General features: G+C 40.0%; 1 pseudogene; it reads left to right on the forward strand.

Moving 5' to 3' along the window:
* The first annotated feature begins 3,142 nt into the window (after window positions 1-3,142).
* On the forward strand, window positions 3,143-3,880 carry LOC110308429 (solute carrier family 23 member 2 pseudogene; annotated as a pseudogene).
* Window positions 3,881-10,489: the final 6,609 nt, after the last annotated feature.

Consider the following 10,489-nt stretch of genomic DNA (forward strand, 5'->3'; position numbering starts at 1 on the left):
TGTATATCAATGAGGTCGCTCAGACCATGGCAGAATCCCCTGGGATGATACTAATATAGAAGCTCGCTGAACAAATATTAAGCAACCCTCCATGGATGGTGGGGATGACAATTGCTGTGGTTCCAGAAATCATCAAATCAGCTACTAAAGCTAGAGTTGCCTTTCATAAAAAAGTTCAAAACTCCTGAATTTGTTAAAGATTGGTATATGCATTCTCATGAGCATTGGACCCAACAAAATAAGATAGACAGAAAAAATAGTTGATAGAATAGCTAAATTGAGACAAGCTGTAATACTGCTCATTGAAGATCAATTAGAACTATTAAAGGAACCAATGAAATTAAAATGTGGTTGAAATGGTACTTCTTATTGAAGATGCCTTTAAGAGTCAATGACAACAAACAAGATTGGGAAAAGATTAAAAGGCATTTGTTGGGTCATCCAAACTCTTCTCAAGTGATTTATGATTTGCTTCAAAATATATAAAACCATTTTCAAGGAACTGCCTAAAATAACAGGGATGAATATTACAAAATGTCTTCTAGATGCTGTAACTTCATTTCATCCCATGAATCGTTTTAATAAGTTTCTTGCTCTTGGGATTTTTATAGTTCTCTTTGTGGTGATAATTTTACTGGCTTTAAAATGTATGCTGATATATTTGACTCTTACACAACTAGATAGACAAAACGTTGTATTTACTATCTAACTCTATACTTCTCCTACAATAATTGTTATCCCTAACAACTCTGAAACAAAAGATATTATGATATGTATAGTACAGCCTTTATATCTGGCTTTAAGTGAAATGAAGAGTAAAGCTTTGTGTCTGTTCTTGAATGAAATGTTTCAGCAAAGCCTTTTTCTATGTTTAGACCAACCAGTAGAGGCTGGGAATTGTTAAGAGTCTGTTTAAACCTTGAATAACTGTTGTCTCTCTGGAAGATCTACACTTGGTGCTACATGAGAGCTTGCAGCTGCACCAATCTTGGTCCAAAGTCACTCCTGGAAAACTTTATCTATGATTATGGCTAGGCATGGTTCAAAGGAACTGAGATTTGTGGGGGTTGTCAGCTCTAGGGACCATCAAAGGGCAAGATAACTTTAGTAGCTGGAACCTTTCCCAGCCTCAATTAAAGTACGATGTTTACATAAAGTAACTGGAGTGAGGTAGCTTGGTGTCAGTCTTCCCTGAGAGGCTATACTCCTCTGCTCCTTCAGAAAATGAAGGCTTAGCATCTTGGTAAACTCTCTCTATGGCAGTACCAACAGCCAACATCAATCAATATATAAATTATGAATTTATAAAAGAGAAATATTAAAGGGCAAACAAAAGAACTTTAGAAATAATGGAATTCATTAGTACAATAAAAATTCCAGTTTAGATCATCATCAATGGAACAATGAATATTAGATACTAAAGGTAATTCTTCAAAGCGTTACTTTCAAAACAAAACTTTCAGGAGTATATGTGTATATGTGTTTGTGTGCATGTATGCGTGTATATGTGCATGTGTGTATGTGTGTGTATGTGCATGTGTGTGTGTGTTTTAATTAGATAGATATCACAGAATGAATAAAGAGAGCATAAAAGTTCTCTAGGACATTATTAAAAGACTGTGCAGAGACTGGTGAAGTAACTTATTTGGTAAACTGCTTGCCTTGTGCTGCAGACGAACCTCTATTGGGTCTCCGATCTTCAGGGAACAGGGTTCTGGTTACAGGTGAGCAAGGGTCTGCGAGAAATGAATGACAAACAAATACGAACACAAGGGAGTGCTGTATCTGGATGTAATTTTTCACAAAGTGAACACCAGTCTTATATAATACAGAAAACAAAGGAGTAGGGTGTCACAGCAGGCAAGGTACATTGAAGTATCTGACACAAAACAGGGCCTTCAAAGGACTGTCACGAACTAGGTAATGTTTACAGTAAAGATAAAACAGCCCTGCCTAGAGTCAGCTAATGACAGGTAAGGATTTCACACCCTAGTCACAATTTGTGCTACTGCTTTGAGCCTTGTGAAAGCTAGCACCAGGCGGTTCTGCTCTAGCAGACCTGCTCATGAATAATATAATACCACAACCCCCCCTTTTCCTAGTCCTTGGTAAATGCTTGCATATGAGAGTAACTGTAGGGAATCTCCATTTGTCAGAAGAATTCACCAACTTTCTTCTAATATGCAATGTAGTCTGCTACACCTGGCTGTAATGAAGATTCTAAGTACCAGGGTGTGGTGGCGCATGCCTTTAATCCCAGCACTCGGGAGGCAGAGGCAGGCAGATTTCTGAGTTCGAGGCCAGCCGGGTCTACAAAGTGAGTTCCAGGACAGCCAGGACTATACAGAGAAACCCTGTCTCAACCCCCCCCCCCCAAAACAAAACAAAACAAAACAAAAAAAAGATTCTAAGTATACTTTGCTAAGCTTGCCCTGAGATTTCTATCCAGCAAAATGAGATGCCTGATTACTAAGTGTCAACACTGAGGCATTTTGTCTGGATAAATGACATTCCTATTGAATTCCAAGCCCAGAGTCAGCTCAAGGACTTTCTAGGACATTGATGAAGACCAGACCAGGGAGTAAAGTTTAACCTGATTAAGTAGTTGTAAAATCAATACATGGAAGCACCTATAATACAAGAAAGCCTACAGATCCATACACCCGACTAATGCAAAGACAGAATTTGAGTATATGTGCTATGAGGAATGCCACGGTTCCAGGAGGCTAAGTTTCCTAGAAACTTTTTGCCACAGGACTGCTTCCAGGTTTTCAGGCCTGTCATTTGTGTCACTACTGAAGTGGATGTAGTACCTTGCAAGCAAAAGAACCTAAATTTAATCTCTAGAACCCAGATTTAAAAGCTGGATGTCTCTGCCTTCTAGAGCTAGGGCAGCCTTCTGCTGCCTTCATACAACAGAGGTACATTTTCCCAGGAACCCAGACTCAGGATGAGTTATACCACCTGTTTTCCTGATTCAGCAACTTGTAGACTATCATTAGATATTCTGATGCCATAACTGAGTAACAAGAAATGAGGCTTATGAAACTAATCTCTAAGAATCCAGTGTTCCAGTTACTAAAAGAGCTGCCTCAGCTCCTGAACTCCTGACTTGTAAAAGCCTTTACCACAGCCACTCCAGATGAATAGCTGTGTAGATTTCTTGGGTATCCGCAAGAACACCACATCCAGTTTTGTGGATTCTGCATATTGCACAAAAGGCACATATAACGAAGCCAAAATATCCTGATTTCTTTAATCTCTCAGTGGTCAATTCTGTGGCCTCATCCAGTGGTGAACAGGACAACCAGACACTGAGTTCAAGGCAATCAACCCTATGGAGAATAGTGCTGAACAGAAGCACTCTCTTGTAGAGAACCTGGATCATACTGGGAGTCTGGAGGCCTAGAAGTCAGATATGATTTAACTATAGATGGTTTTCCCAGGTACTTGTGCGTATCTCTGAGGTTGCAGTACTACCTGATATGGTTCAGCAGCACCGCTGTGGTACCCTTTCTGTTGGATGATGCTATGAGTCTGGGATATGAGCAGTGTGCTGCCAGCCAACTCCTCAGCATCCTTTTCTTCTGTATGGGAATGTATACAAGGCTGGGGACATTTGGATGCAGGTTACACCGGTTTCAGTCTAGTGCTTTTGCATTTGGGGGCCATGCATGAGCTATCCTGTCTAGATGAGTGGAAATCGAATGCCTCTTCAGTTGCCAATGGAACCACAGAGCTATGTCACATGGATATGTGGTATCTTTACATCTGACAGATCCAGGAGGCTATCATCATGTACTCATTCGTAGAAGTGGCCATCCACCTTTTTAGCCTACCTGGGTCTCTGTTGAGGTACAGTTGTTGTTTAATAGTCTGAAGTACAGTCTCTATTGTGTAACTGTTTCTTCCAAGACAGAAACATTCCATCCTGAAGAGATGCTCTTTAAGCAGAAAAGCAAACAACTAAAAATAGCATCAGGAAGTCTTCCAAACTGGATTCACCAAGCCCCTCTCTGATATAGTAAGCAATAAGAGCTGATAGTCTCTCCAAGAAACTAGAGAAACAGAGCTGCTGAGAAGACTCTCAGAGGAGAAAAGCTGCAAAAAAGACCCTGAGACCAGATCGGCCAAGCAGAAACCAGGTGATCTGCCTGGAAGAAGTTTAGACCAGAGGCATTTGGAAAGGATACACTACAGACTGTTGAATTTTCTGCAGACTGTGCAGTGTGCAATATGGTCCAGGTTTCTCTGCTTTCTGTGCTGTCATAGATATTCTCAGTGCCACTAGAGCCTGCACCCTTGAATCTGTTGGTGACTCTTATGCCTGTGCCAGGCTTGCGTGCCCCCCACAGTTATGAGATCCACTTAAAACCAACATAACTCAAAAACAAGGTCAATGTGGATGACAAAAAAATATTGTAATCAAGACACCACTGATCGATCAGAGTGCTGAACAGACTCAAGAGCTGGACTGCAACAAAGAGCCAGACTATCACAAATATTTAACCTTGAAAATCAAAAACATCTGTTCCAAGTTATTGTTACATTTTGCCACAAATCCTGGGCATAGGAACATAAAATCAGTTTAGCAAGATGGAGAAGTTGTCCTTGAGGTGTCTGGACTTAGACAATTGTTTTTTTTACAAGATGACCCTAAGAAGGCTGGACTTGGACAGCTGGGTCCTTACAACAGCAGTTTCTTCAGAGAAGAAGCTATTGAGAAGTTCCCCTAGGACCTAGAACCTTGAGCTTAGTTTACACCTATGAATAAATGGAGTCTGAAAACAAAATGGCAGTACTTAGAACAAGTTGTTCTTGTTGTTGTTTGCTTGTTTCCAACACCCACAACCTCCTGTCCATGTAATAAGCAGTGGTATTTTTAAAAGGATCTTTCCTGTACTTGCCATAGTATATTTGGTGCTAGGAATGACTCTACCTCCTCCAGTGTTAGAATTTTGGAAATTGCTAAGGTTCCCAACTGCTGAGAGACACAGTATGGTGCAGCACTCATGCTGAACTGGTGCATGATTGCAAGTTCATCACCCTCTGCACGAACCTATCAGACCATGCTCAGAGCCCCTTTCTGCTCACTTTTTGGGATGATCAATGACAGCCTCTCTAACCGGCAGTTCAGTGACTTGAATTCTTCTTGGAACCTATTTGTGCTTGGAATTTCTATCTTCTTTGGACTTGTTCCTCCAAGTTACCTCAGACAAAACCCTATAGTAACAGGTATAACATGAATTGGTCAAGTGCTGAATTCCCTTCTTACAACTATGATGTTTGTAGGAGCCACGTGACTTGTATTTTGGACAACACTATCTCTAGTACCATAAAGAAAATAGAAAGCAGGAACTGGAAGACAGGTGTGAACCAAGGGAATATGCCTATTGATGGAATAGAGTCCTACTGTTTGTAGCATGAACACTTTTTTAAAATGCAGATGTTTCAAATACCTGCCTAGTAGCCCAAATTTTGCAGGCTGTTGTGGTAAATCTCCAACCCCAATAAGCCCATGAAAAGAACATGCAACTCGATTATAATATTTATAAGATGCATGCCTGGATTGGACAGATATACCACTACACTATTCTATTCCCCAGCTATGAGTTCTCTTGCTCCTTGCTGCTTCTCCAGGCCACGTGGTTCTGCTCCATCTTCCTTCTACCTCCTCTTCCTCTGTCTTACTGTCTCTTCCATCTCCTCATCTCTCTCTCTCCTTCTTCCTCTCTAAAACCTCCAGCCCCACCTCTCCCTTCCACTGCTGAATCACAGACTTTACCCTTTATTTGACCAGTTTAAAAGGGTATAAGGTTCACATGAAATCACCTGAGTATGTAATCCACTCCTCTTCCAGGAAGCCAATCTCGAGGAAGCAGAACTAGCATCAAAATACAAGCAGCACCATACAAGCTAACATGAAAAGCTTGGGGAAGAGTGAGAACAACTAGAGTTCAGAGGAAAACTTCCAGGCCACAGTACAGCCTTTGCTCTGCTTTGTGACCTGGCCACAGGGAGGTCTGTCTCTGTAGTTCCTTACTGAATAACAAGATAAATGTTGGTACATCATCACTGGCATTCTTCACCTTGGAGTTAAGACAGGTTGCACAGTGCTAGTCAGCCTGGCCTCATTTGCAGACTCCACACCAATGAAAGATGATCAAAGAAAGATAAATAGAGTTTAAAGAATGAAAAAAAACTTTCACAGCTTCCTTTTACACGTATGTATCCCTCTCCCTCTCTCTTTTTCTCCCTCTCTCTTTTTCCCTCCCTCCCTCTCTCTCTCTCTCTCTCTCTCTCTCTCTCTCTCTCTCTCTCTCTCTCTCTCTCTCTCTCTCTTTCTCCCCCTCTCCCCCCCCCCCACATACACACAGACAAACACACACGGTCATATGTCTAGTCCATCATTATATTTGAGGGACACAAGTAACAAACTGTATTCATAGAAGAGATATTCTATGAAGAAAAAGCAGAAAATCTTTCCAATCCTGAGAAACACCTAAATATAAACAAGGGATATTTATAACTCTGATGATGTGTGACCAAAGAGACTCTACAACATAACAGTAATTTGATTGTCAATAACTCAAAGCAAACTAAAATACTAAAATCTTAAAAAAGAAAGTGTCAAGTCCCATAATTCATCAACAGGAAGAATTGTGGGAGGGAGTGACTGGGAGGGAACAGTGAGGAAGATGTAAAGTGAATAAATAAAAAGAACAATTAATATATGGGGCTGCATGAAAACAAAATATTCTATGCAGCAAAGGATATTTTCACAAAACAAAGTGGGAACCTACAGAATGAAAACATCTATAACAATTATACATCTGTTAGAGGGTTACTATCTAGAATATATAAAGAACAGCAATAGTAAAAACACTGAACATCAAGAAAACAAATAACCCAATTAAAAGTGAGAGAGAAAACTCAACAGAGAGCTCTGTTCTTCATTGTGGATAGGACTTCAAACTTCTACTCCCCATTGGAAACCAGTTTGACAGTTCCTCAAAAGGCTGAAAATTGATATACCACATGATACAGCTGTACCAGTCTTGGATACATACCTAAAGGACTCTATATGTTACTAAATAGCTACTTGCTCATCCATGTTCTTTGCTTTTCTACTCATAGGAACTGGAAATTAAAAGCAATATAGCTGTCAATCAACTAATACACAGTTAGCAAGAATGTGGTATGTTTACACAATAGAATATTATTTAACTGTAAAGAAAAATAAAATTTCCAGATAAATGGATGAAAATAGAAACATTCATTGCAAGTGAATTTAACACTGACCCCAAAACACATAGATGGTATTTTTTCTTTATACATGAATGTTAGCTTTTAAGCTTAAAATATGTGTCTCAACCCAAACAACCAGAGAAATTAGCTATCTTGTAAGGAACTCAGAGGAGAATAGGATCTCCAAAGAAAGGGAAAATGGAGTATAATATTATGAGAAAAATAAGAGAAAAAGTAGAATGGGAAGATTACATAGAAGGGGGATGGGATTCTAGGGTAAAGGGCGAAATATGGAGAAGTGCATCTAACACAGGGCTTCATTCACACTTACAAGTAAAGAAGTGTGGAGAGAGAGGAATTGTGGGAGTATTTGTTATATTATTTTATTGGATTCTTATACCTCTACCACCTTTCAAACCCTTTTATCACCTGAATGCCTCCCCCCCAACAATAGACAGGAGAGAATGTACACTGTGGGACACACTGTGACACAATATACTTGCCACAACAAGAGTTTTTTTTTTTTTTTTCTTTTAGGGAGGAGGTTGCAAGGGCAGAGGGCAGGTATTGAGATGGAGGCACAAGTGAAATCAAGGTACATAATATGAGATTCACAGGGAATCAATAAAAAGTTAAATAATAAAAAAATTCAAGTGCTGACTGTTCCAAATTTAAGTTGACAACCACAAAAAGCTGTATGTATGTATGTGAATGAGTGTGTGTGTGTGTGTGTGTGTGTGTGTGATATATGTGTGCAGGTTTGTGAGAAGACCTCAGATGTAAGATCCCTTGGAACTGGAGTTATAATTGGTTGTTAGCCATTCTCTGCTTCCCCAGTAGATCCAATTCCTCAGACTCATCTCTAGCACTGTAACAGAACAGCAGCTGCATCTTTCCTTCCCCTGCCTACATCTCCTATGGAACCTACAGATGATCCCTTTTGCCCCACCCCCTCACTGTGTACCATATACCTGCTCCGGTGGATGCCTCAGGCTCAGCCACAGGCCACACCTTCCAGAATATCAGCTGGCCTGTCAGCTACTCTGTGCTCTCTGATCTCATAGACCATCCATCCCCTGACTTCCTTCTCCTGTTATAGCTGCACCCCAGCCTCAAACACCAGCAGGCCTTCCCTATGATTATGTCAGCAGAGCAAGAAGACAAAAGAGGCAACACACAGCCATCACAGTCTCTAAAAAATTCAGGGATAAAATCAAAGGATATGGAGTAACTCCTCTGTTTCTGGTGGTAGCACAAACTTGAACAGGCATTATGGAAATCAATATGGCAGTTCCTCAGAAAAATGTGAGTATATCTCCCTCAAGACCCGGCTATGCCATTCTTGGGCATATACTGGAGGGACCCTACATCCAACCACAAGGACACTTACTCAACTATGTCCATTGTGGCTTTATTCATAATAGGAGTAACAAATAACCTAGATGTCCCTTAACCAAATAATAAATCTGTCACATTTACACAATGGAGTTTTACTTATCTGCTCAAAAAAAAAAAATGAGATCATGAAATTTCCTGGCAAATGGATGAAACCAGAAAATAAATCCTCCTGAGTGAGGTAGCCCAGACGCAGAATATCAGATATGATATGATTCACTTATTAATGGTTATATGCTGTTAAGTAAATGGTAACCAAGCTACAACCCTTAGACGCAGAGAAGTTAGGCAAAGAGAATCTAAGGGGGTTTCATGGGTCTCTCCCTGGGAAAGGGACATAGAATAGATATTGTAGGTGGACTGAAGGCAGGTGGAAATGTAGTGGTAGGGATCCAGTGTGGGGCTGGGATGGAGGGAATGAGTTCAGGAAGAAACACTTGAAATGGGACATTGGGGAAGGGAGTCTAGAAACCTAGTACACTGGAAACTTCTTTGAATCCAAGATGGTGATTCTAGTGAGGACTTCTAGGAATCGGGGATAGTTGTCTGAACTGGTGGTGATCTTTTATAGCCAGGCAAGGCTCCCAGTGGTGGCACATTGTGTCGATACTAGAAATCAAACTCTGATACTCAGCCATCAGAGAAGAAAGAACTTTTAACTATTGAGCCATCTCTCTAGTTCCCAGTGACAATTCTATAAGAACTTTTACATTCTGTAATATTTTCTCAAGGTCACCCTGCGTGCAAAGAAATAAATAAGTATGCTTTAAGGACACATAAGTAGCTACCTGCATAGGTTGGGGATTTAGCTTAGTGATAGAGTGCTTGCCTAGCAAGCACAAGGCCCTGGATTCAGTCCTCAGCTCTGAAAAAGAAAAGAAAGGAAAGAAAGAAAAGAAGGAAGGAAGGAAGGGAGGAAGGAAGGAAGGAAGGAAGGAAGGAAGGAAGGAAGGAAGGAAGGAAGGAAGGAAGGAAGGAAGGAAAGAAGGAGAAAAGAGAAATTACATGTCACCTGTCAGATTTGCTTAACTGTTCTGCTTTCTACTCTCTCAACTCCTTTGTCATCTTATCCCATTGGTTTTCCATTCCCAGAGATGAATGTGCCGCTAGAATGTTCCAACTTAGGGCCTCTAGGTTATGAATCATTTCCTAACATGGAGGACATTTAAGAGCTGGTGTGCAAGTACTGGATTGTAGTAGAACTTCTGAATTTAACTTTAACGAATACAAATTTTCAAAAATTACTTTCCCAGATTTTGAAGGTTAAATGTTACCTTATGAGAGGAAAGGTGCTACCATTATTCTTGTCTGTTACAAAACCAGAGAGACAAGCCATGCACCAATTAAACAAATATATCCTCAAGGCCTATAGCTAGCGGTGTGGTGCTATGACCACAAATTAATTAGATTTGGATCTCATTACTGTATATTCCTTTCACACTGTTTCAGAACTAATTCAAAATATAGTGAGGGCAGCTAGGTCAAGGTCAGGATAAAGAGACATAATTTATGGTGGGTAATTTCAATTCCTTGAACAATAATGTTTGTGTCATGTAAATGGTGTCTGCTAGATAATTTTGGATTTTTTAAAGTAAAACCCACTAATTAGGAAAAGTCCTCAAAGATATTTCCTAAATATTAAACCATAAAGAAGTTCCACTATGCCCAGCTATTAAATCATTTTGAAATACATAGTTTAGTCAACAAATAACTACATACTACAGAGTGTGATTCTTTCCCTACTGTGTATACATTGTAGAAGTATTTAGTCAAACTAATTAACATAGCCAGTATTTTATTTCGACACTTTTATTTTCTTCAAAAGAAAAACTGATTTCGGGACCCA

Source organism: Mus caroli, unplaced genomic scaffold (assembly GCF_978045245.1).
Source record: "Mus caroli unplaced genomic scaffold, Mus_caroli_1 scaffold_15, whole genome shotgun sequence".
In the NCBI taxonomy this organism is placed as follows: domain Eukaryota; kingdom Metazoa; phylum Chordata; class Mammalia; order Rodentia; family Muridae; genus Mus; species Mus caroli.